The 27,136-nt window shown below is 43.3% G+C and overlaps 1 long non-coding RNA gene across 4 annotated transcripts; it reads right to left on the reverse strand.

Annotated features, from left to right (window-relative positions):
• Positions 1-11,377: 11,377 nt before the first annotated feature.
• LOC121967178 lies at positions 11,378-21,290 on the reverse strand. Of its 4 annotated transcripts, XR_006107675.1 has the most exons (5): positions 20,609-21,290; positions 20,186-20,250; positions 18,482-19,130; positions 18,235-18,419; positions 11,378-11,595 (listed from the first exon to the last, which is right to left on the reverse strand). It is a non-coding gene; the product is annotated as an uncharacterized LOC121967178 (long non-coding RNA). The 4 variants fall into 4 exon arrangements; XR_006107674.1 differs by having other exon boundaries at positions 18,235-19,130; XR_006107676.1 differs by lacking the exon at positions 18,235-18,419 and having other exon boundaries at positions 18,979-19,130; positions 20,609-21,288.
• Positions 21,291-27,136: the final 5,846 nt, after the last annotated feature.

A 27,136-nucleotide genomic window follows, 5' to 3' on the forward strand; every position in this document is an offset into this window, starting at 1 on the left:
GCAGATTTTATTAAGCTATAATGCAGAATTTAATTAAGTTAGTATGCAGAATTGAGTAGCTTAATATGCAGAATTGTGTTAACTTAATAGGTAACATTTTAGTGTGCAGAATTCATTTACCCTTAGCTGAACATGTGCAGATTTTTGTTTACCCTTAGCTGAACATTAGCAGATTCGTTTTATAAGTGTAGTATGTTGATTTAGTTTACCCTTTTGCTTTAAGATGGGCAAGAACAGATTATAGTATATACATATATATACATAGCATTTAGTTTAGATTTTCCTTGCTATGATGAGTAGTTATAAGTGAGAAAAGACCAAGGTCTTGATAGGATCCCTAAAGTTTAAGTATTGGGATCAGCAGCACGCCAGGTGCTCAAAGAAATGCCAAGGCATTTTATTATAAGAGAATTAAAGCATAACAAGTATAAAGAAGTTATAGTTAAAAAAAAAGTATTTTACTTTTAAAGGGCATGTACCGGACACAAGGTCCAAGGGATGGGCTCCAAGATGCCCCTAGGCACAAGGCCTAGAAGTATCTTAGTAGTTTCGGGATTAGCTACCTCGATTCTTATTAAGAATGCGCGCTAAGTGGTACAATGCCGGGCCCAAAAGAAGTTTATTATTATTTTGAAGTATTAAAGTATAAGTTTTGAAACAAATGAAACAAGCTTCAAATATGTTTAGAATTAGAAAGTTTAGTTTCTTGTTATTTGAAGCATGCAGTAGTAGTTTTATTTGTTTCTTGTTATTAGATTATTCAGCATGTTTAGCTTTATTTGCTTTCAGCATGCAGTTATAGTTTTATTCCTTTATTGGTTTATGAGCATGATTAGCTATACATGTTTAGTATTTCAGTTAGTATGATTCCTTTGCTATTTATGAGCATGAGTAGTTTTATATGTTAGCATTCAGTTTTAGCATGTTTTTATTTATATACATGCATATCGAGTTTTTGTGAGTAGATAGCGCTCACTAAGCTTTATGCTTATAGACTGCACTTCCTCCTACTGCAGATAAAGGAAAGGAAAAGATTTAGCAAGGAAGGCGACAAGGTGGTGGTGATGAAGGTGTGTGATGGCTGGACTATGGGGAGATCAAGAGTTTGTTAAGGAATTGTTAAGACTTTTCTGTTTAGAGTTCTTTAGTTTTCTTTTAATGCTATTATGAGTCAATATTGTAATTAAGTTTATTCCGCGTTTGTAGTTGGGTTCTATTGATGGAGTGATATTGATGTTTGCTATTGTTAGGGTAGTTTCCTTCTTTTATTTGTGATATTATACTGCGTGGTTGTGAAGATATATGTTCCGGCCGCCTGTGGCTGAGTATAGTTTGTTTGTATTGAGGATTTGGTCACCGGTACAGGGGAGACTCTGTCGAAATTTTTCGGTAGAGATTCCTCGTGGTTTTTAATTATACCGGTTAAGTAGAGTTAGTAGATAAGTAACGGTCACTCTTAGAGAGTAGTAGTAGTAGTAAGAAGGGTGGTCGTTACAGTCTATCACTGGTTACTTGTCTTTTACTGGAAACACTAGGAATTTAAATTTGATGACGACTTGACTTGGACATGGATTGAAACTTGAAGAGTGTTGAGTTACTTTTACACTGTGCACAAGATTCTTATGCTTGAACCATATTTTACTTGTTTCTATGATCATGCTTTCTAATGAAACTTTTTGATAGAGTTAGGAAAGTGCACTAGGTTTTATGAATGTGTTGTAGAACATATGAATTTAGACTGCGGCATTTTGCTTGAGGACAAGCAAAGGTTTAAGTCTGGGGGTGTGATGTGCGTAGATTATATACTCTTTTATGCATGTTTTTACGCACATTTACATACTTTGAGCATGCTTGATCTATGCATTTTTATACTTCCAGCTTTCCTTTTAGTATATTTACTCTTTTGGTTCGGAGATCTGCTTTTTGTGCATTTTCTGTACACAGGAGTCGATTTGGTGAAGAATCTACATCCTTGGGCAAGCATTGGAGGAAACAAAAGGGAGAAAGCATCGGGCCGTATACCTCACACGGCCCTGCACTAGTATGGAGCTCGGGCCGTGTGGAGTTTGGCACTAACAGAAGTGGAGAATGACATGGCCGTGTGAACTTCACACGGCCGTGTCAAGATTTGAAGCCAACCAGAGCAGAAGCCTTACATGGCCGTGTGGATCTACACGGCCGTGTGAGGTTTCCAGAGGCAGTGGCTGTGCACCACCGTGTAGCATTTCCAGAGACTAAGCAGGCTGTGGCCGTGTGAACCACGTGCAGCTTTGGCAGAGAAGGAATGGACATGGCCGTGTGAATCTCACACGTCCGTGTCATGTGCCCGATTCCCTCCTCTATTTAAACCCTCCTTCATGAATTGAAAGGAGATCTCTCCCTTTGGGAGAAGGCAAGATTTGGTGGTTTCTCCCATTCTTGGGAGGATTTAGGCGATTCAAGGGAGTTCTTGGCGATTCGGCTCGGAGCGAGGATTGATCCAAGACGAAGCTTCTTCAGAGATAAGTTTTCTTTCCTTTTCTTGATTTCTTGGATTGGGGATTTAAGGAATGCTTGTATTCTCTATTTCTTCGGGTTTTCTTCCTCGATTCATGGAGTAGATCTTGTATTATAGGATGAAGGGAGTATTTGTATGATGGATTGATGTAATATCTTATGGATTTGCCATTCTCTTGTTTCAATGACAATATCTTGCTTGTATCAATTAGATCTTGAACTATTAAAGATGATTCGTGCTTAATTCTAATTCTTGATTAATTGTTTGAATTTCTTATGGACTTTGTAAAGATACACTCTCACTCGATCATCCGAGGGATCCACGTGACAGGTGCAAGCCCGTGTAAGGACGTTTGAGAGACAATCTTGAAGAGGAAATAGGAATATTCAAGAGAGTAGGATGGATTTTGTGATTAGTTTCTTGTATCTTGATAGATTGATAAGTCGTGGGCTTCTACGTTGATATCCGAGGAAGGCATAGTAATAGGTGCACTTCTGTGCAAGGACAACATAGGTTCATGTCTAATTAATCCTATTTAGATACATTTCTCAGTCCTTAGCCGGTTGTCTATTGCAAGAGAGAACCGGCAACTTTCTACATGTTTGGCAATTGAGGGATAAGAATTGGTGAACCATTTACATTCGAGAAATCCTACAAAGAAACCGAAACTCCTAGAATCTCCCTTTATCATAACCCAAAACACTAAACTCTTGTTTGTTGATCTTTAAGATTAGATTTGTTTACCTTACTTTGAGCGAACAGAAGTCCCGTGCCGCTCGACCGGGAGTGTATTAACCGAGCCCAAGGCTCGATGGGAAGTCCCGTGCCGCTCGGCCGGGAGTGTATTAACCGAGCCCAAGGCTCGATGGGAAGTCCCGTGCCGCTCGGCCGGGAGTGTATTAACCGAGCCCAAGGCTCGATGGGAAGTCCCGTGCCGCTCGACCGGGAGTGTATTAACCGAGCCCAAGGCCCGATGGGAAGTCTCGTGCCGCTCGGCTGGGAGTATATTGTACGAGCCGCACGCTCGATGGGAAGGCCCCGGACCGTTCGGCCGGAGGTATATTGTACTAGCCGCACACTCGATATGGAAGGCCCCGGACCGTTCGGCCGGAGGTATATTGTACAAGCCGCACGCTCGATATCGAAGGCCCCGGATCGTTCGGACGGAGGTATATTATCCGAGCCAAAGGCTCGATACCGAAGACCTTTCGCAGTTCGGCCAGGTAAACATTGTCCAAATTAGGCTTAAAAGCCTTCGAGCTCCGACGTTAAATATTGAGAGATCAGCCGACGTCTATAAACGTCCGAGTGGAAGACCGTCGAGCTCCGACGTTAAATATCGAAAGACGAGCCGACGTCTATAAACGTCCGAGCGGAAGACCGTCGAGCTCCGACGTTAAATATCGAGAGACGAGCCGGCGTCTATAAACGTCCGAGCGGAAGACCGTCGAGCTCCGACGTTAAAAATCGAGAGACGAGCCGGCGTCTATAAACGTCCGAGCGGAAGACCGTCGAGCTCCGACGTTAAATATCGAGAGACGAGCCGGCGTCTATAAACGTCCGGGCGGAAGACCGTCGAGCTCCGGCGTTAAATATCGAGACGAGCCGGCGTCTATAAATCGCCGAGCGGTCGAGCTCCGACGTTAAATATCGAGAGACGAGCCGGTGTCTATAAACTTCCGAGCGGAAGACCGTCGAGCTCCGACGTTAAATATCGAGAGACGAGCCGGCGTCTATAAACGTTCGACCGGAAGATCGTCGAGCTCCGACGTTAAATATCGAGAGACGAGCCGGCGTCTATAAACGTCCGAGCGGAAGACCGTTGAGCTCCGACGTTAAATATCGAGAGACGATCCGGCGTCTATAAACGTTCGAGCGGAAGACCGTCGAACTCCGACGTTAAATATCGAGAGACGAGCCGGCGTCTATAAGCGTCCGAGCGGAAGGCCGTCGAGCTCCGACGTTAAATATCGAGAGACGAGCCGGCGTCTATAAATCATCCGAGCGGAAGACCGTCGAGCTCCGACGTTAAATATCGAGAGACGAGCCGGCGTCTATAAACGTCCGAGCGGAAGACCGTCGAGCTCCGATGTTAAATATCAAGAGACGAGCCGACGTCTATAAACGTCCGAGCGGCTCGCATTGCAAAAATCTAGCAAAAACCCCTTTGAGGTAAGGCGCAAAGCAAAAGATGGTTAATTAGAATTAAAAATGTGAGCACGTGAACGGGTGACGTTCGCACGCCGAGCGGCTGCCCGATTGCATGGCGAAAGACGTTATTGAAGGCAAGCGGCTTGAGTCCACGTTAGAGCGTGAAGCCGAGCGGAGGAGTTTTAAAGAACACTTAATGTGACGAAAGAAAAATTTCTTGCCAAAATAAAAGTTGAAGGAACGAAAAAGATAATCTATTTATGCCGAGCACTGGGCAAACCAAAAAAGTTACAGCAAAAAACAAGTTTGGCCGAACGGTAGGGGAACAAAATAGTTGATGAAAAACACTCCTCACGCGTCAAAATCAAAAAGTGCATCAGGAATGGCGCCCATCACGGTAGCCAGATCCTCTGGGGGGATGGTCAGCTCGGCGGGAAGGTGACCCTTGGTCTTCAAGTGATCCACAGCCGCCTTGATCGACTCTTCAAAGGTAAGGGAGATCTTGTCAGTAAATTTCTCCCCAAAGGCATCCGAGCGGACTAATGCCTTCCTCACTTCCTCAGAACGAGCCGACTCCCCCTCCTAATACTCTTTGAGCGCGGCCTGGGAGGCATCGTTGGCAGTATGGAGAGCCTTTAAGTCTTCATCAAATTTCAGCAAATCGGCCGAGCGGCTCTCCTTCTCGGTGGTCAGAAAGGGCATCCAGATCCTTGATGCGTTGCTCTAGCCCTCTGATCTCCACCTTCATTCGGTCCATGTCATCGATGGCCTGGCGCTTCCGAGTGGTCGCCGTCTTGATCTCCTTATCTCGTTGTTTGACCATCGCTTCAAGCCGAGCAACCTCGCTCGCCAGATCGGAAGCTCGTTTCCGTTCGGCTTCCAGTAATCTTTTGGCCTTCTCCAGAGCGGCCGTCGGTTGTCGGTTGTCCCCTGCGACTTTAAGTTTTTTCAATTCATCCTCCAGCTCGGCCAACCAATTGCTAATGGCAATCTGCTCCACCCAGTTCTGCGAGCAAAAGTGAATAGGTTAAAAACTAAATTCAAATACACGAACAAAGAAAAAGAGCATACCCCGGTGGCCTGTTGAAGGTTGCTGTCGCTGAGCTGCCCGGGAGTCATCGCGATTATTCGGCGCCGAGCATCCTCCCAAGCTTTTGCAAGAGGGCCCGTCAAGGTGATCTGCTGCTCGGGGACCAATGGCCGATCAGCAGCAGCCATGTATTCCTCTGAGGGGAGGCGCAGGACGGTTTTAATTAAATTCGGGCCGCTCGGCTCGCTCTGAGAAGCATCGGCCTTACCGGATGGCCCACCGGTGGACGAGGAAGGAAGCTCGCCCAAACGCCTGATACGGCGCAGAGTTCTTGAAGGGCTGGACGGCGGCACCTCATAGCTTGCCCTCGGAGAGCCATGTGGGGTCGGGGTACTCTCTAGAGAAATGGTCCCCGATAACATCGGAGCATCCGCGCCCCGCTCAGGCTGTGGCTCATCAAAGGCAGTTGATGCAGATGCCGGCTCTGGCCGTCTGCGCTTCCGAGTGAGCAGGGGAACATCATCGGCCGAACGGCCCTTCACCTCGGCTTGGGTAGAAGGTTCTGTGCCGCCCGCTGCCTCGTCGTGAGAGGTAGTAGCTGCTAAGGCTTCAGGGGCATCCTGAGTCCCCTCACCTACTTTGCCTGTCGGATCAGCTGGATCAAGGCCCCGCTCGGCGACTTCCTTGTTCTTCACCGCCTCAATCTGAGCGGCCTTCAATTTGAGCTTCTCGGTCGCCTTAGCCCGCCACGTAACTTCAGCTGCAGAAATAAAGATTAAATCAATTAGAACAAAAGAAAAAGGAGGGATGAGAATCGCTTACTCATGCTGCAGGTCAGATCGGCTGGGGTAGAAGACAGACCGAATATATACATTACTCCCGGAAGGAGCAGCTTGTCAATGTGATAGCGCTGACCCACCAACCGATCGGTCGCATGAAGGTATGCCGCATCGCCTCTAAATTTGCCGAGCTCCGGTTGCGCCGGCATCGCCGTCTGCCACTTGGTACGAAAAGTTGACGGCTCGGGAAAACGCACATAGAAAAAGTGCTCCTTCCAATGTTTGTTGGAGCTCGGCATATTATCAAAAAGGACGAAACCTATCCTAGACTGGAAAATAAAGGTACCCCACTCGGCTTGCTTGGGATAAAAAAAGTAGTGAAAAATCTTATGGTCGAGGGGGATGTTGTTCAGTTTAAAAAGGACTATCACTCCGCTCAACAGCCTAATGGAGTTAGGGACTACCTGGCCGAGCGGAATGCGAAAATAATTGCAAACTTGTAAGAAGAACTTGTGGGGTGGAAAACGTAGCCCGGCCAAAAATTGGTCTCGGAAGAAAAGAACGGTGCCGGACGGCGGTTCATGTGGCCGGTCGGTGGTGTCAGCTACTATGATGTGGTGGTCGGTCGGCAGATCATAGGTTCGAGTGAGGCGCAAGGTGTCCTCCTCGTCGAACCGACTTTCCATGGTCGAATACCAAAGACCAGGAGCACCGCCGGTCGGCTGTGAGGTACTGGTCATGGTATAAGGCCTGGGATGGACGCGTGATGGAAGGAAGGAGAAATAAAACTAGGAAAGAGTGCGGGATGATAAAAGAAATAGCTAATAGAGAGAAGAAAGGAGAGGCAGCAAGGAAAAGGAAGCCTTACGGGCAAGGGAGATGATCGGAAGAAATTGTAAGGTCGCCGGAGAGCCGGAACGCAAGGTCGTCGGAGAAGAAAGGAGCAGCGAGGTGTCGGGAGGAGATGAGGCCGAAATGCGGCGGAAAGCGGAAGTCGGAGCTTTATAAGGGCGGCCGCTATCAATTTCAACCGTCCGATCCAGGTCGTCGATAACGAGGTCATCATCCAGCCGTTCATTTCAAACGGTTGCTGTCCCATCGGAAGTGACGCCACCGCCATACCCTGACAAGAGAAAGGTAGCCGCGTGTCAGCAAGTTACGGGTTAACGCACGTGGTTGACAGACGCCTCGAAATAATTTCCAAGGCACGGGCAAGATATCGCCGAACGGTCGAGCAACCCTCAGCCTGTCCGAGCGGACTAAGGTATAGGTCGCCACTCGATCAGATCGGCAGTCCAGTCAATCGGACTTCGCCTCCTTCGAATAGACTTGAGGGGAAGGCAAGTGATCCGGTGGTCAAGGCAGGGGACCCCATTGCAAGAGGTCAGCGCCACGTGGAGATCAAAGGGCCAGGGGGTCCACTGGAGGAGAATGAGCCGACCGGACTCGGAAGAAAAGGATAGACCGATCGGCTAACCGAGGAGAATCCAACAGTAAAAGGTGCCCTGACAGGGGTCGGGGTTCCGACGCTCAGTTGAAACAATGTCTAAGGGCCGAGCGGAAGGCACTCGCCCGGAAGTCTCCCCAGCATATCAATGCAAGCGACAGGCGAGACGTGAGGGGCATGCCGCCCGGCCGGCACAGGGGATGAGGGCCGTCCGGACGACGGTCTCCGTCCAGCCGTCCGGACGTACGTCCCGGCTGGCGGTGGGTAAAGGGGGACAGGACCATCTTCTGACAGCCGTCAAGTCCTATGGCTAGGCCATACTCCAAGTCTGACAACGAGGTGTTTTGTTGTCCCATCGAAGACGTGATTGGGCTGTAGCAATATGGCGTCAGGTAAGTTTTCTGACAGACACATACCGAAGTATGGGCTTCGGACATGTATGTGCCTCGGTGGACGCACAGGAACCCTTCCACCGTTCTATATAACGAGCCTCATATTTCGCCGGAGGTACGCGTTGAAGACCTTTGGAGCCACTTTTTTCCACCACTTGCTTACCTGACTTGAGCGTCGGAAGGTCGCCGCCGGGAACCCCTTCCCGGCCCGACTTCTGTGCAGGTTCGCCGGAGTTTCGTGCCACCAGTCGAAGACCCACGCAGGCAACCGGAGAGCGCCACGTGCCCAGCGTCCGTTGATTCAACATTCGGACAAGATCATATATATATATATAGGCGTCTGGACTTAATCCAGACGTCCGTGAATAAAATAGTCCAAGCGCCTAGAATGAATCTAGACACCTTGACTCCTTTAATAATTTTTAAATTTTTTTATTTTGGAATATATTATATGTATTTAGGGTTTAAAATTTTAATATTTAGGAGTTGAGTTATAACAAATTTGAGTTAATAAGATTTTCCCTCTAAAGTTCAGCCTTCCTTCTTGAGTGATAGTATTCCATATTAAAAATTTTAGATGCTCATAGAGTATATTATATGTATTTAGGGTTTAAGATTTTAAAATTTAGAGGTTGGATTATAATGAGTTTAAGCTAATAAGATTTTCCTCTAGGGTTCAGGCTTCCCTTTTGGATTATAATGTTCAAAATAAATAATTTTAAGTGCTCACGAGGTATAATATAAGTATTTATGGAGGTTTCAGAAAAATGTTTTATTTTAAAAAATTAATAAATAAATAAAATAATTGAAACGACAAAATTTAATCCAGACACTTTGAACAATAATTAAAAAAAAATTGATTCGAAATGCCTGAATTAATTCTAGATGTCCCGAAAAACTTGTTGGTATATATTTATGTGTATGATTTTGAATATCTAGTAGGGCCTAAATATGAACATTTTTTTTATAGACCAACTTAAATTAGATGAGGTTAAGTTTTTTGGAAAGCTAAAACTTGCCTAATCCATGTATTTTTAAATTCAACACAACATTTATTTGTTAAAATACTCCTACCTTGTACTTAAGTTTACTCATATTGTTTTGATATGTTGACAGTATGATTAAAGTTAGATGTAAAAGTTTGTAGGCACTTGGATATATATGGCAATGGTAGAAATCATATGCTCAAGGGTTGAAGACTTGGATTGACTAGAGCTAGGAATTCAATGGACTCAATGAGATTGAGTTGTGGATGTGGTAATCATGGAGTTGAGAACTTAGCTTGGATTGAGTTAGTGCACTGAAACACGAGGAGCTCGATGGACTAAGAATTGGAGGTTTACATCAAGGTTTTGCTTAGATTGACTTGCTACACTTAGAGCTTTGGGGGAAGCTAAGTGGGTTCAAGGAGTTGAACTCCTTAAGGCATGAGAGCTATTGTAGGACTGATATGTGTGACTAGAGGAGATGAATAAACACTTTAAATTCTTTCATTGCTGTTGTCTATAAGTTGAGTTAGTGCGATGGAAATATATAACAAAAAACATAAATATAAGAACACAACATGCAAACCTTTTACATGATTTGAAGTCCTTCGGTTCCTATTACATGACCTATGACTCATTAAGAAAGTCACTCCTAAGAATATCTCTATTTTTTTTCCTTCTCAAATTCCTTTCGAAGGTAGAGAAACCTCTGGAAAATTTGTCCTTACAAGCAATATAAAGATATACAAGAAATAATGTAAATACAAGAAATGAATTAATAATTGATTAGAAGAATGAAGATCACTTTTGCTTATTTCTTGCTTTTCCAGGCTCAAGGAAGGCTTTGGAACACATCACCTTTCACCCTAGAACTGACCAAGATCCCTCTTTTTGGAAGCTTCTAGGAATCAGGCTTTATAAGCTATTTGGTCCTAGACGATGCTTATAAGTTGACTACTGAAACACGTCTAGTCAATTGCTCCAGTTGGCGCTTCAGAATTCGACTGTTTTATTTGCAATTTTTCTCCAACAGCTCATTCTAGTTTATAATCATCGGCTATCTTCATCAATCGACTACTCCAATCAATTACCCTTCATCTACAACTGAATAAAATAATTTAGTTCATTCTGATTTCAACCAGAGTTGACAGCTAGACTATCATCAACTGCTCAAATCTTGAATTCATTCAAATCATAAATTTATGATTTCATATTTATTGATTGTTACTCCTTTACTAGTCGATTGACATTCTGATTCAAACCTTAATGTGAATTTATGTCATACTAGAGACACCATGTCTCTTGTTTCCCTAGTGCATGTTTACCTTGATTTACCAAGGCTTTACCTATCTAGAGACTCCCTGTCTCTTAGGACTTTACTCATGTCTAGTATTTAACCTCACATTGCCTATCAGAACTTTTCTTTCTCTAGCCTCATCTTCAGGACTTATACTACTTAGAGTTCACTTCTCTAGGACTTACACTTGTATAGGGTTTACTCCTTCAAAACTTTCATACTTATCTGGCATATCTAATCAACATTCAATCCTCCAAACATTCATATCTATCAGGTCTTCATCACCTACCTAACATTAATCCTCCTTGACATATATGTTAGGATTTTCACTCATCTTCTTAGTGTCTAGTTCTCATCAACCCGTTGAGACTTTCATTATCAAGTATCTAGTCTTAATGACCTATTTGACTTCAACAGCCTAATATTCAATCATCAGCAACCTGTTAGGACTTTTTATCACTTTCCAGCTATTTGATTCTCCTTCGTCTATCTCGACTTCCACTTCCAATACTTGTTGAACTTCTCTTTTGCTAGATACCCTATATACCTTGGCCTATTTGAATTTCTATTGCCAGTACTTGTCACACTCCGGGGGAGTCCCTGCCAGAGGAAATTCCAGTAACACCTCCCCTGTACGGGTGATAATATGAAACTTATCTACAAAGTCCACAGGGCCCCTCAACCCACGACCAACACGGCCGGAACATATACAATAAAATATGATAAGCATTCCACGTAGTTTATATAATTCAGCCTCCGGTTGACACAACCACGCAGTTATAATGGCAAAAACCTACTCCACTATAACGAGGAAAACACAACACAACGCAAAACCTTCGCAGCGTAAAAACATGAGCATCATACCCAAAGCACGACATAGAATCCATAAGTACAAGAACTACACATCATAAGTCTCTAGTCATAACGAAACAAGGAAGCAACGAAAGTCCGAAACCAGAAAGTCATCTCGACACCTAGTGGGGGACTAGCGACTAGAACCTCCTGACAACTTCAACCTGAAATAGAAAAATAAAGCAACGGGGTGAGTTCAACAACTCAGCGAGTATCAAACTGACATGCATAGTAAGATATATCTAATAGTAATAATCATGGAGTACAATCTCCTGATCAATAACAGGAAATACGAAAACTGAACAAGCAAAGAAAAACTGTACTTACCAAGGCCTCCTGTCCTGACATAAGGGTCGTCAGACCAAATACCTCATGTCTCATGTATGCATGTCAATCATATGCAACACAAACAAATGCAACATCCAAAATATAGCAATCATAAGCAATAATTCAATCCATGCATATGATGCAAATGATATGGTCACCCCTGACGCCAGTCAGCTATCTCACACACGATGGTGAGACTGAGTGGGTAGGGCTATGACAACTGTGCACTTTGCCATCACTACTCCTGAGTGACTGAGTGGACAGGATGCTGTCAGAGTACACCTATCCTCCTTTCCCATATCATAAGTGGGGGAGCTCAATGCTCTCATCTCCCTTAGACAATCCAGAGGAGGGATCTCTGTCCTGCTACCACGCTGCGTCACCACTACCCATGAGCGGGCTAGCGGAACCCTTGACAGAGAAAACTGTCACACACCCTGCCTGATATACCACTAACCCATGAGTGGTGGTGTGTGCAGATCCATGTAACTGGCGATGTGCTCAACAATAATGGAGCCGATAATCGCTCAACATGCAATCATGCAAGATGGTGCATGACACTGAGCATGAAAATCTTGACCATGTCCATATCCATAAAGTATGTACCAAAAAGTAAATAGATCCAATAAAATGATCTAGGTACACCTGACAAGTATGGAAAATAACTAGTCCTGTACACAATAAGGTATGGTACGTCACTACCTCTATGAACATAATACACATGACAATAATCAAGAGGGTATAAGCATGGATGTATAGCAAACAACAAATAAGGCATGCTACAGGTATCAAGTAATGACATACCAAACAGAAACAAACATAACTATTACTACAAGTTATAACCTACTAAGCATATCAGAATGACAATATCCAAAAAGATAAGTCAAAGTACCCGCCTAAAAAATAAGATCGTATCCAACCAATCCGACGTCGAGACGTTCGTCTCGAATCAGAGTCCTGCATTAATCAAGACATATATTTTATTTAACTAAATTCATATGAATTAAGTAGCTAAATAAAATCCCCCAAACCTGGTTATAATCCACCGGTCAACTAGGGTTAGCTCCATTAACCCTAATCATTCTACCATTCAGATTTAATCTAACTATCCTTAAATCAATTTGCATCGTTAAGTCAAAACAATGAATTGACCTCCAACAACTCATATCAAGCTAGAGTTAAATCAATTCTAATAACAATTCATTCTTCAACTTACCACCAGATAACCTCTATACATTCATTCTTCCTAGAATCAGCCCAAACCTTACCAGTAAGCAGTAACTTGCAGAAACCTAACAAACGGAATATTACTCACCTCAAAAGATCCCCAATACCTTCAATAGAGACCTCAATCAGCCGCAAGAATGAGGAGGACTAGGATCTGATCAGGGGAAACCAATAGTGAGCTGTTCCGATGCATTCCCCTAGTCCAAATAGAAAGAACATTGCAAAAAGGGGTACCAATCAACAAGATCCTTAAATTCACAGAATTCCCGACTCTGCCTTACCTTGTTTGGTCGCCTCCAGAGTTTGTCGCACGATCTGATCCCGCTTGAAAGGAGACATTATGGCTCTGTGAACCGCTCGGGAAGGAGGAATGAAGGGATCGTTCGGCTAGGAACGGCGCGATTCAAGGCCCCCCTCCCACCGTTCCCTAGTCACCAAGCCTTCGTCGATCAAGCGGAAGAGCCCCCAAAGAGTTGATCAATCGACCAAAGATAGCCAGGACTCCGCCGATACCGTCGAGATGCGGTGACATCCTCCTCATACGACGCAGTGAAAACGATCGCTGCAGGCGAAAGCTTCCGTCAGTGTCGAGTCTTCCGCACGAGAGAGAGGAAGAAGAGAAGGAAATCGAGAAAGAGATGTGCCCGGGTTTCCCCTTGGCCACTGCTTTAATCGTGAGGGAGAAGAAGCATCGCGACCGGTAGCGGGAAATGAAGAGATCTGCTCGGCACTACTCGACAACGAGATGAAGAGAAGGGGAGAAGAGTAGTTTGGCGCGGGCGAAGATATAGGGCACAAGTGATAAAAAGAAAAGAATAAAAATTATTTAAAGTAATTCAACATTTCCTCATTTAAATGGGGTAGTTTAAACAGACTTTCCCTTGGCCCAATAATTGATCCCCTTAAACTCGTCATACGAGTTTCAAAAAATTTCCAAAAAATTTCTAAAACTTCCTAAAAATTCTGTTAAAGTTATTCCTCAAATAACCTTATTATTTTGTTTCTATTTTGTTCGATATTTTACATTCTCCCACTAATAAAAATTTAGTCTCTAAATTTTCATTATTTATCATTAGCAAGTACTAACAATCAATAGACAGTATAAATGTTGAACGGAAATTAACCCATATACCTCAAGTAAAAAGATGGGGGTATCGAGCTCGGATCGTATCCTCGAGCTCTAGGTAGCCTCCTCATCAGAATGATACTGTTATCCGACTTTAACCAGCCGGATAGTCTTGTTCCGCAGCTGACGCTCTTTGTGGTCCAAAATCTATACTGGAACCTCCTCGTAGGTAACATCAGGGTGAATAAGAACTGATATATCTGACAGAACATGTGCTTGGTTGGCCATGTATCTCCTCAGCATAGACACATGGAATATATCATGTACGCCTACCAGAGACGGTGGTAGCGTCAGACGGTAAGCTACCACTCCAATCCTCTCCAAGATCTGAAAAGGCCCAATGTATCATGGAGGTAGCTTACCTCGGAGGCCAAATCTCTTCACCCCTTTCGTGGGTGAGACTCTCAGGAATACATGGTCGCCAGTAGAGAACTCCAGGGGTCTATGTCTCTGATCAGCATAACTATTCTGGTGGTCCTGCGCCTCTGACATCCTCCGTCTGATAGTGCGGCTAACTTTGCCTCCTACTGAGCTCTCTGAGATCCTAGTAGCTGGGCCTCCCCAACCTCATCCCAGAGGGTGGGTGTCCGACAGGGACTACCATACAACACTTCAAACGGTGCCATCTTGATAACCGAATGATAGATGTTGTTGTAGGCGAACTCTACTAATGGTAGGTGGTCCTCCCAGCTGCCTCCAAAATCCATAACGTAAGACTTCAACAAGTCCTCTTAAGTCTAGATGGCCCGCTCTGACTGTCCATCTGTCTGTGGATAAAATGCTGTACTGAAACGGAGTTGTGTGTCCAAGGCCTGCTGCAAACTCTGCCAGAACCGGGACGTAAACCGTGGGTCTCTATCCGATATAATGCTCAAAGGAATACTATGCAATCTGATGATCTCCCGACAATACAGCTTTGCCAATTGATCCAGAGAATTGATCTTTCGGATCGCTAAGAAGTGTGCAGTTTGGTTAATCGAGCGATCAACGATCACCCAAATCATGTCATGGCCTCATCGTGTCCTAGGCAATCCCACCACAAAATCCATAGTGATGTGCTCTCATTTCCACTCTAGAATCAGAATCCTCTGAAGTAATCCGGCAGGTCTTTGGTGCTCAGCCTTCACCTGCTGACAGACTAGACATCTAGCTATAAATTTCGCGTTGTCTTTCTTCATGCCATTCCACCAATAGGAACACCTCAAATCTTGATACATGTGTATTCTGCCTGGATGGATCGTAAATCGAGAGCGATGAGCCTCCTGAAGTAGCTCCGGCAAGACTGGGTGAGATTGAGGTACGCATAACCTGCCTCAAAAATAAATAATACCCTCATCATCTCGAGTGAACTTGGTATGCTGCCCAGAAGCTATCTGGCTGCCAATGGACTGTAAGCGCTGATCACTGGCCTGGGCCTCTCAGATCCTCATCCTGATCGACGACTAAGCAACAATGGTAATCAGAATACCCTGCTCTGTCCATCCCTACTCCTCAAGGCCTAGCTCGGAGAAACCCTGAATCAAGTCCGTGACCAAAACTCGGTGGCAAGCTAAAGTCCCTTTGGACTTCTGGCTAAGTGCATCGGCAACCATATTAGCTTTCCCCAAGTGATATCTAATGGTACAGTCATAATTCTTCAGGAACTCCATCCATCTCCTCTGTCGGAGATTAAATTCTGAGTGAAACGATATTTGAGACTCTTATGATCAGTGAGAATCTCAAATGTAATACCATACAAATGATGCTGTCAAATCTTCAAAACAAAGATAATAGCGGCCAACTCCAAATCATCTACTGGATAGTTTTTCTCATTCTCCTTCAACGGACGAGAAGCATAGAAGACTACCCTGCCGTGTTGCATCAAAACAGCACCCAAACCCTATAGAGAAGCGTCGGTGTAGAGTACGAATCTGTCCTCTCCAAAAGGTAAAACCAAAATTGGTGCCAACACTAATCTCCACTTTAGCTCCTGGAAGCTGGTCTTGCAGGCTTTTGACCAAGTGAACTTCATGCCTTTTCTGATCAGGCGTGTCAACGGCATAGCTATGCGAGAGAAACCTTCGACGAACCATTTGTAATATCCAGCCAGTCCCAGGAAACTACGCATCTCCTGAACTGATTTCGATTACTCCCAACTGGTGATAGCCTCGAACTTCTGAGGGTCTACGGAAATACCTCGGCTAGACACCATGTGTCCCAGAAAATTGACTGAGGAAAGTCAAAATGCACACTTGCTGAACTTCGCATATAGTCGATGTCGTCGAAGAGTCTCTAAGACTATGCGAAGATGTTGTGCATGTTCCTCCTCGGAACGTGAGTAGATCAATATATCGTCAATGAAGATGATAACGAACTAATCTAAATACTCCAGAAAGATGCAGTTCATCAAATCCATAAATATCGCTGGAGCATTGATAAGCCCAAATGACATTACCAAAAATTTATAATGTCCGTATCTAGTGCGGAATGTTGTCTTCTGAACATCAAAATCCTTGACTCTCAGCTGATGATATCTGGATCGCAGATCAATCCTAGAATACACAGATGTACCTCTGAGCTGATCAAACGAATCCTCAATCCGTGGTAAGGGGTACTTATTTCTGACGGTCACTGCATTTAGTTGTTTGTAATCGATGCACAACCTCAGAGTACCATCCTTTTTCTTGACAAACAATATCGGAGAATCCCACGGAGATACACTTGGGCGAATAAATCCCCTATCCAATAACTCCTGGAGTTGGACCTTTAGCTCGGCCAACTCTTTCGGTGCTATACGGTAAGGAGCTTTTGATGTCGGCGCGGTCCCTGGAATCAGCTCAATAGCAAACTCCAATTGCCTTCAGGGAGGCAAGCCTGGTAGCTCATCTGGAAATACATCCAAATACTCTTGGACTACTGGAACGTCTGAGAGCTATGAACTACTATTGTTGTCAGCATTAATTAATGGCAAAAGAAATTCCTGACAGCCATGCGACAATAGCTTCTGAGCCTGAATCGCAGAAATGATTGATATGCCGTCGTCCCTGATGCCAGTGAAATCCTACGAGGGTTGGTTCGGTGGTCGGAATGTGACCGCCCTCATCTGGCAATCAACCGTGGCATGATATGCTGACAGTCAATCCATGCCAAGGATAATATCAAACTCGACCATTTCCAGTACCAATAAATCTACAAGGAGTATATGGGTGTCGAAGTCCAACGGGCATCCTCTGACCTCCTGAGTGACATCCAATGCATCATCGAACGTTAGGGCAACGGTCAGTCGCCACGGTCTAAGAATAGGTAGTCTACCAATCTCCCTCATAAATGCATGAGAAGTCTCATTAGGTTCATGAATACAACATTCATAAGTAGTAATATTTGTCAATATAGATGTGTTGAGATCTGGCTAATATTCTATACAACTTTATCATATAGGTTTACTATATTAAATCAATCTTACTCTATTAAGCAATAAATTACAGTAAAGTTAATTAGTTAACCAATTAACATGTTAGGAAGAGTTTAATTTATTATTATCATCATCATCATCATCATCATCATCATCATTATTATTATTATTATTATTATTATTATTATTATTATTATTATTATTATTATTTTCTAATTTTTCTCCAGAAGTAAAAGTCTACCATCCGGTTTCATTCTCAAGGTGATTCATTCCGTCCTATTTTTGTATTGGATAACATGTTCCCTTAATGTTGACATTTGTTCCTAGAGCAGAAGAAAATAATAACCTAAACTACATTTATTCCGCAAACTAAATCCATCGACAATGTCAAGCTATGCAAGTATGTTCACTTAGTTGATCCAGATAATAGTGAACTCTTGTTACCAAATCAGTATCTACCATAGCCATGCACATGGGAAAAGATGATATAATATGTTCTCATGATAACCTAGTGCATCCTGATGAAAATTTAGGAATAGTCAAAGCTGACAAGATGAATCTTGGTACTGCTGGTATGGGGGTCGGGTATGCAGTAGTAGGCACAGGTGGCAGTGGTGCCGGGTACGCAGTAGGCACGGCTAGAGGAGATGTCGGATATGCCGCAGGTGGTACCGCTAGTGACACTGTGAATACTGTAGGGGTGGGTACAACGGGTATGGTCAAGGTAGGTACCTCTGAAACCATCGGAGTCTGAGAGCCCGATGCGCTAGCAGTACCATGTGGAGTCTGTCCCTGACTGACGGGCTCGACCCTAGTAGACATCTCTGGTGACTCTATCGCTATGGATTCCAATGTCCTCTTGCGTGGACATTCTGCACCACGTCTCGGCACGGGAACACATGTACTTTGCCTCATATCTGTTTAAATTTATTACCCAGGTATTAATACAAGTACTAAATTATAAAAGTAATCATCATACCTATTTGCCGTCTGGAGATGTTCCGTCGTTGCCAAGTCCCCAATATAACCTTGTCTAAAAAGATCTCAGAATTTAGAAACATAAAAAAAAAATCAACAGAAATCCGTACAAATCCGAAACAAAATTCTGAAACATTAAAATAATGGAAATCGGTACAAATCCAAAAAATACCCAGATTGACTCACAAAATTGGGCTCTGATACCAAATAAATTGTTACGCCCCAAGGGAGTCCCTGTCAGAGAAAATTTCAGCAACATCTCCCATGTATGGGTGACAATCTGAAACTTATCTACAAGGCCCTCAGGGCCCCTCAACCCACGGCCAACACGGTCGAAACATATACAATAAAATATGACAAGCATTCCACGTAGTTTATATAATTCAACCTCCGACTGACACAACCACGCAATTATAATGATAAAAACCTACTCCACTATAACAAGGAAAACACAACATAATAGAAAACTTTTGCAGCGAAAAAACATGAGCATCATACCCGAAGCACGACATAGAATCCAGAAGTACAAGAACTACACGTCATAAGTCTCTAGTCATAACAAAACAAGGAAACAATGAAAGTCTGAAACCAGAAAGCTATCTCGACACCTAGTGGGGGACTAGCGACTGAAACCTCTTGACAGCTTCAACCTGAAATAGAAAATTAAAGCAATGGAGTGAGTTCAAAAACTCAGCGGGTATCGAACTGACATGCATAGTAAGATATATCTAATAGTAATAATCATGGAGTACAATCTCCTTATCAATAACAGGAAATGTGAAAACTGAACAAGCAAAGAAGAACTATATTCACCAGGGCCTCTTGTCCTGACATAAGGGTCGTTAGACCAAATACCTCATGTCTCATGTATGCATGTCAATCATATGCAACCCAAACCAATGCAGCATCCAAAATGCAGCAATCACAAGCAATAATGCAATCCATGCATATGATGCAAATGACATGGTAACCCCTGACGTCAGTCAGCCATCTCACACACGATGGTGAGACCAAGTGGGTAGGGTTATGACAACTGTGCACTCTGCCATCACTACTCCTAAATGACTGAGTGGACAGAATGCTGTCAGAGTACACATATCCTCCTTCCCCAAATAATAAGTGGGGGAATTCAATGCTCTCATCTCCCTTAGACAATCCAGAGGAGGGATCTTTGTCCTGCTACCACGCTGCGTCACCATTACCCATAAGCAGGCCAGCGGAGCCCTTGATAGAGCAAACTGTCACACACCATGCCTGATATACCACTAACCCATGAGTGGTGGTGTGTGCAGATCCATGTAACTGACGATGTGCTCAACAATAATGGAGCTGACAATCACTCAACATGAAATCATGCAAGATGGTGCATGACACTAAGCATGAAAATCCTGACCATGTCCATATCCATAAAGTATGTACCAAAAAGTAAATAGATCCAATAAAATGATCTAGGTACACCTGACAGGTATGGAAAATAACTAGTCCTGTACACAATAAGGCATGCTACGTCACTACCTCTATGAACATAATACACATGGCAATAATCAAGAGGGTATAAGCATGGATGTATAGCAAACAACAAATAAGGCATGCTACAAGTATCAAGTAATGACATACCAAACAGAAACAAACATAACTATTATTGTAAATTATAACCTACTAAGTATATCAGAATGACAATATTCAAAAAGATAAGTCAAAGTACCCGTCTCAAAAATAAGATCGTATCCAACCAATCCGACGTCGAGACGTTCGTCTCGAATCAGAGTCCTGCATTAATCAAGACATATATTTTATTTAACTAAATTCATATGAATTAAGTAGCTAAATAAAATCCCCCAAACCTGGTTATAATCCACCGATCAACTAGGGTTAGCTCCATTAACCCTAATCATTCTACCATTCAGATTTAATCTAACTATCCTTAAATCAATTTGCATCGTTAAGTCAAAACAATGAATTAACCTCCAACAACTCATATCAAGCTAGACTTAAATCAATTCTAATAACAATTCATTCTTCAACTTACTACCAGATAACCTCTATACATTCATTCTTCATAGAATTAGCTCAAACCTTACTAGTAAGCAGTAACTTGTAAAAACCTAACAAACGGAATATTACTCACCTCAAAAGATCCCCAATACCTTCAATAGAGACCTCAATTAGCCGCAAGAATGAGGAGGACCAGGATCTGATCAGGGGAAACCAATAGTGAGCTATTCCGATGCATTCCCCTAGTCCAAACAGAAAGAACATCGCAAAAAGGGGTACCAATCAACAAGATCCTTAAATTCACAGAATTCCCGACACTGCCTTAACTTATTTGGTCGCCTCCAGAGTTTGTCGCATGATCTGATCCCGCTTGAAAGGAGACATTGATGGCTCTGTGAACCGCTCGGGAAGGAGGAACGAAGGGATTGTTCGGCTGGGAACGACGCGAATCAAGCCCCCCCCTCCCACTGTTCCCTAGCCACCAAGCCTTCGTCGATCAAGCACAAGAACCCCCGAAGAGTCGATCAATTAGACGAAGATAGCTAGGACTCTGCCGATACCATCGAGATCCAGTGACGTCCTCCTCAAACTATGCGATGAAAATGATCGCTGCAGGAGAAAGCTTCCATCGGCGTCGAGTCTTCCGCGCAAGAGAGGAAGAAGAGAAGGAAATCGAGAAAGAGATGTGCCCGATTTCCCTTGGCCACTGCTTTAATCGTGACGGAGAAGAAGGGTCGCGGCCGGTTGGGGGAAGATGAAGAGATCAGCTCAGCGCTGCTCGGCAACGAGATGAAGAGAAGGGGAGAAGAGTAGTTCGGCGTGGCCAAAGATATAGGGCACGGGTGAGAAAAATAAAAGAAAAAGAATAAAAATTATTTAAAGAAATTCGACATTTCCTCGTTTAAATGGGGTACCTTAAACAGATTTTCCCTTAGCCCAATAATTGATCCCCTTAAATTCATCATACAAGTTTCGAAAAATTCTCAGAAAATTTCTAAAAATTTCTAAAAATTTCTAAAAATTCCGTTAAGGTTATTCCTCAAATAAGCTTATTATTTTATTTTTATTTTGTTCGATATTTTACAATACTTATTGGTCTTCTACTAATGTCAAGTGTCTAATCTACTTAATCCACTTAAACATCTAATAAACTAAGTATCTAATTAACTTAGATCCACTTAGATTTCCTATATGTCAACTTCCTTATTATACTTTTGCCCCTACCGGCACATGTTATTAGTCTTTCATATCTGCCAACACCCTTATTAGACTTTTCTTATTACTAAGTGTCTAGTTTACCATGTGGTGTGTACAATTCGCAAGTGCACGGTGGTTATCAAGTAATAAAATATCGATCCCACGAGAACTATTGGTTAAGCACTAGTTAACTTCGTACAACGAATTATCTAGACAAATAGTGTTGGCTCACGAATGCAAGAAGAGAAAGAGAAAGGAATAGAGAGAGAGAGAGAGATAGTAAAGAGGGAGAGAGAAAGTAAAAAGGGAATGAGCGTAAGTGAGTGAAGGATGATAAATTCTAGGATTTCGGTTTCACTATGATACTAGTTAATGTCTCTATGTATTATTTATCTACCTAACTCCATTCTTATAATTATGTAGGAATTCTAACCAAAGTCCAACACAACCCTGTATAGGCCGCACTGGAGAGTTTACCTAATTTCTAATGTCTTTAAGTAAAGAAATAACTCTAGAAAATCTGGTTAAAGGGTTACGCTAAGGCTTCCCGGTCATATAATCCTAGAGTTAACCGATTTACTTTCTAATGATACATTAATGCAATTAAGTATAAGAGGTAACTTAGAAAGTTCGGTTAAAGAGATACCCTGGTCATATAATCGCTAGATTACACAAATTACTTACTAACATTAATTTAGGAGAAACACTCTAAACTCTAATTAGATACTCCTATGCAATGAAACGATGTCCTTGCAAAGGATTTTTCTAGAAAGTCCGCTTAAAGGGTTACCCCCAGTTACCGGGCTCCATGGTCATATAATCTAGTACTTCTCTTCTACAAAGTGACAAATCCTCCATAATCCACATGCATATACCTCACACATATTTCGTCAAACACACAAGGCACAAAACATATAAAACATAATATAAACATATCATAGCATAATAAAATATCCAAATACATAGTTTATATATTCACAACATATCATAACTACATCCTACATCCTAAATCTAGAGATCTACTCCATTGCGAACAAAATACAACCAAGAGACAAGAGGTAAAGTAATCTACAACTCAAAACATAAAGAGAATAGAAAAGAAGGCTTATCCATGTAGCGTCGATCTTCTTAAATGCAATCCTTTCTCCAGAGGTGGACGGATCGACGAAGATGAAGTTTTTAGGGTTCCTCCAAGGGGGAGAATCCTTCCCCATGGAATGGGAGCAAGCCTGAAGCCAAAGATGAGTGAAAAGGGGAGAAACCCCTCTTTATATAGAGCATGGCACAGGCAGGGCATCACCCGTGCCACAGCCATGTGAATCGACATGGCCAAAAGCTACCTTAGCTCTGGTCTGGTGGCATGACCGTGTGGATTACATACGGTCATAACCTGCTTAGTCTCTGAAAATTCCACACGGTTGTATGGATTCCACATGGTCGTAGTCTACTTCTCTAGTTCATTGACATGGTCGTGTGGATTCCACATGGCTAGGGCTTGCTTGCTCTACTTTGTGGCACGACCCGTGTGGTTTCATATGGTCCGAGCTTTCTCCTCCTCTAGGCATGTGGCACGGCAGTGTGGATTCCACACGGCCGGGCCCTTGTTCTTCATTTGCTCTCTGAGTTGTCTACCAGGATCATTTTTGCTCCAAAAGTATATCTTGTCAACAAGAATTTACACAAAAAAACATATCTCTGACAAAGAATAGTAATTATGCTGGAAATATGATAAGAAGTATAAAAGTATATCGATCAAGCACAAATAAAATACGTGAATGTATGTCAAAACATATATTAAAGTGTATATAATCTATATACATCACCATTACTCACTGGTCTTCTTCCTTAGTTAAGTATCTAATCAAATTTAACTTACTCGACAATATCAACAAATATATTGCTCATATATGGATTGATTACATTGTTGAAATCTTGGATTTTGTTTTAAACATATAAAATTGTAATTGCATAGGTAATAGATGAGCTATCTAGGGTTTAATGGTTGTGAAGCATTTGAATATGAGATTGAATCCTAAGTTGAGTTTTTTTTAACTGTCTCAAGCCTTGAACCTTTGCTTATGCTTACAATTGGTTTTAAGTCAAGTAAAGGAGGACTACTTAGTGTCCATCTAGAAAGGATTCTATTTTTGGAGCCTATGATCTCCAACTTGATCTAAGCCAAGATCTCAAGCACACATTTTCATAATCGTCACATTCACAAATCAATCTAATCGAATCCACTGAGCTTCACTCTACTTGATCTAGGCTTCCAGCAATCAAAAATAAGATCTCCACAATTGACATATGCATCATCCAAGTACCTAGACACTTGATGTACATATCATAATATAAAACATAATTAACTCAAATCATATGGTCAACACATCACCATTATGTAACTCAAATCATATAAATCAGATGGTCAACACATCATTTTTATCTTAGATATAAACTTTCTTTGAGAAGCCTTTTCTTCAACCTCCACTAGAAGCATATGATTGGACTTGATTGCGTCTCTTCTCATGTAAATGTTTGATCAATATAATTGTCAAATTTTTTTTTACATCATCACACCCTTCATTCGTGATCAATGGTTGGACTAGCTCATGGTCTGAACTATTCTCAGTGGTGACTGAATAATGAAATGTGTACCAGTGTAATGTATGGTGTGGGAGAGACAATTGTACAAAGTGTTAACCAAATGAAGATCTATGTGTCAAGTAGAAGAAGTTGGTGTTATGTAAAGAGGACCTTGCTAACTAGTGTCTGTAAATAGGTTAATATAGTAGTAACAATGAAACTATTACAAATTTTGGCATAGATGCCATCTTCTATCTTACTACCCTCATCTGTCAATTTGACCCTCTAAGGAGGGATCGAGCCGAGAGAGATGTGAGTTAGTCAAACCAAGTAGCTTAGCTCAAATGAGATGACCCATCTTCACCTTGGCAGGGCTAAGTCCACCTCGGCCAAGTGACTAGTCACTACCCCCTCCGCTAAGTTCCACTTGGTGGATCCATGTTCATCTCTAGTAAGTAGTATCCAACTTGGGCAAGTCAGACCAAACTGTTGGGAATTTCGGGCCGTAAAAATCGCTTTTTCGCATCGCGGAAACCTCGAAAGCCCCGTCACCGGATCCGTGCGAAGTAAAAATAAAATAAAATTCGAGTACGAGTTTACTAAAGGATAGATCTACACTAGGAGAAGGAAGTTACCCTCGATGCGATGCCCTTCGCAATCCCGCTCATCCCAACGGTTCGCCGGATCTCGAGATCGTCAAGCGTACGATCCTCTAGAAGTATCCACACGAACAAACTAGGTGGAGAGACTAAACAAAAGGTGTGCTAGCACCTATGAAGTGTTTGGCCAAGGAGGAGGAGAGGGAGAAGAGTTGAGAGCTTGAGGAAGAAGATGATGAAATGAATGCCTTGAATGAAATCAAAATTTCATTCATCACAAAAGTGGCCGGCCACATAATGGAATTGTAACCTCCATTCATATTTAATGTGGCCATTAAAGAGGGGATTTGTAACCTCCATTAGGTGGCACACACATGTGCTAAACATGATAATGTGACACATCATCATTGGCCACTTAATGTCAACTCACAAATGATGTGGCATAAAGTCAAGTCAAACTTGACTTTTCCTCTTCCTCTCAAGTCAAGTCAAACTTGACATTATAACTCCCATGGTTGATCTAATCCAACCATTTGATTCAAGCCAATTTAATATAATGAATATAATTCATTTAATTAAATTGATTCAATGAGTCATAATCTAAATTAGACTCATTGAACACATGAATCAACTTGAGTCCAACTCAATTAGTACAATTAGGATTACTCTTAATCCAATTTGATTCATCACATGAATCTAACCCTCTGGTTCATCATATGAACCTAATCTCCATCTAATTGTCCTTTGTATAGGTTCTTATAATGTTAGCAATGCTCTTAAACACATTTAGAAGCATAAGTAATGAGCGGTATCTAGCAACACATCTGATCCGGCAGTAAGAATGGGGGACCCACTTCCTGAAGGGTCTCAGCTTGAGGACAGATGGAGGGTTGACTAAGCGGTTAATGGCCGCACCGAGCAGCTGAGTAGGTCCGAGCGGAACCAAAGATAACCCAGTCATGGGCTTGGGTTTCCGACGCCAAGGCGGGAGAACCGAATGGCCGAGCGGGGAGTCTGCCCGGCTAGGACCGAAGGGCCGAGCGGGTGGTCCGTTCGGCCAGGATAAGGGCGAGGGTACAAAGGTTTGCCGAGCGGCCTATTCGTTCGGCTCAGGATATGGGATGTCAGCAAAGGCATGTCTGATGATTACGCCGTACACAAGAGTGCACGATGGAGGATCTCGCCGTCACATCATGGAGAGGTTGGTACAGTAGCGGTATAGCCTTATGGACGTCTTTCTGACAGACCCATACCTGGGCATGGTCCTTCTGACAGACCCATACCTGGGCATGGTCGAAAGCAGGTGATTGCTTTGATTGGCGCGCCCAGGCTCCTTCGAGAGGTCTATATAAGGTCTCCATTTCTTCACCGGAGGTACGCGAGTCTTGATCCTGAGGCCACCTTTTTGTTATTCCTCGCCTGACTTGAGCGTCGGAGGGCCGTCGCCGGGACACCCCTCCCGGCTCGGTTTTGCTGCAGGTTCGCCGGAGCACTCGAGGATCCAGCAAGAAGCGCCACACCCCCAGCTTCCGTTGACTCCTGGTTCGGACAGGATCAATTTGTATTCCTCGCCTGACTTGAGTGTCGGAGGGCCGTCGCCGGGACACCCCTCCCAGCTCGGTTTTGCTGCAGGTTCGCCGGAGCACTCGAGGATCTAGCAAGAAGCGCCACACCCCCAGCTTCCGTTGACTCCTGGTTCGGACAGGATCAATTTGGCGCCGTCTGTGGGAACGCTCCTGCATCCGACTGGAAACAATGGATGAGGCTGGACGACAACACACGGTGGCGCTTTCGACGGAAGAACTCGAAGCTCTGGTCAAGATAAGGGCCGCCAAACTTGTGGAGCAAAAACAGAAAGCAGCCGCCGAGCGGCCGGAGCAACAAGCAACATCTGCGTCGGGTGGCCGAGCGGAAGCACCTCAAGCCACCGTCGCATTCCATCGGGCCTTATTTCGCACCCCTGAAGCCATACCAGCTCGGAGAGATAGAGGATCCTCTTCAGACGAAATGCCTAGGCGAGACGACAGAAAGGGGAAAGCTCCCCGAGTGGACTCATCTCCCGAGCGGATCAATCGCCAATTTTCGGAGGCTATTCTACGAGACCCTCTGCCCAAGCACTACGTGCCTCCGACGATCGGCGAGTACAATGGAACAACAGACCCGGATGATCATCTGGGTAAATTCGATAACACAGCTACGCTCCATCAATATACAGATGGAGTAAAGTGTCGCGTCTTCCTTACCACTCTCTCGGGATCGGCTCAACGGTGGTTTCGGAGGCTGCC

This window comes from Zingiber officinale, chromosome 3B (genome assembly GCF_018446385.1).
Source record: "Zingiber officinale cultivar Zhangliang chromosome 3B, Zo_v1.1, whole genome shotgun sequence".
In the NCBI taxonomy this organism is placed as follows: Eukaryota; Viridiplantae; Streptophyta; class Magnoliopsida; order Zingiberales; family Zingiberaceae; genus Zingiber; species Zingiber officinale.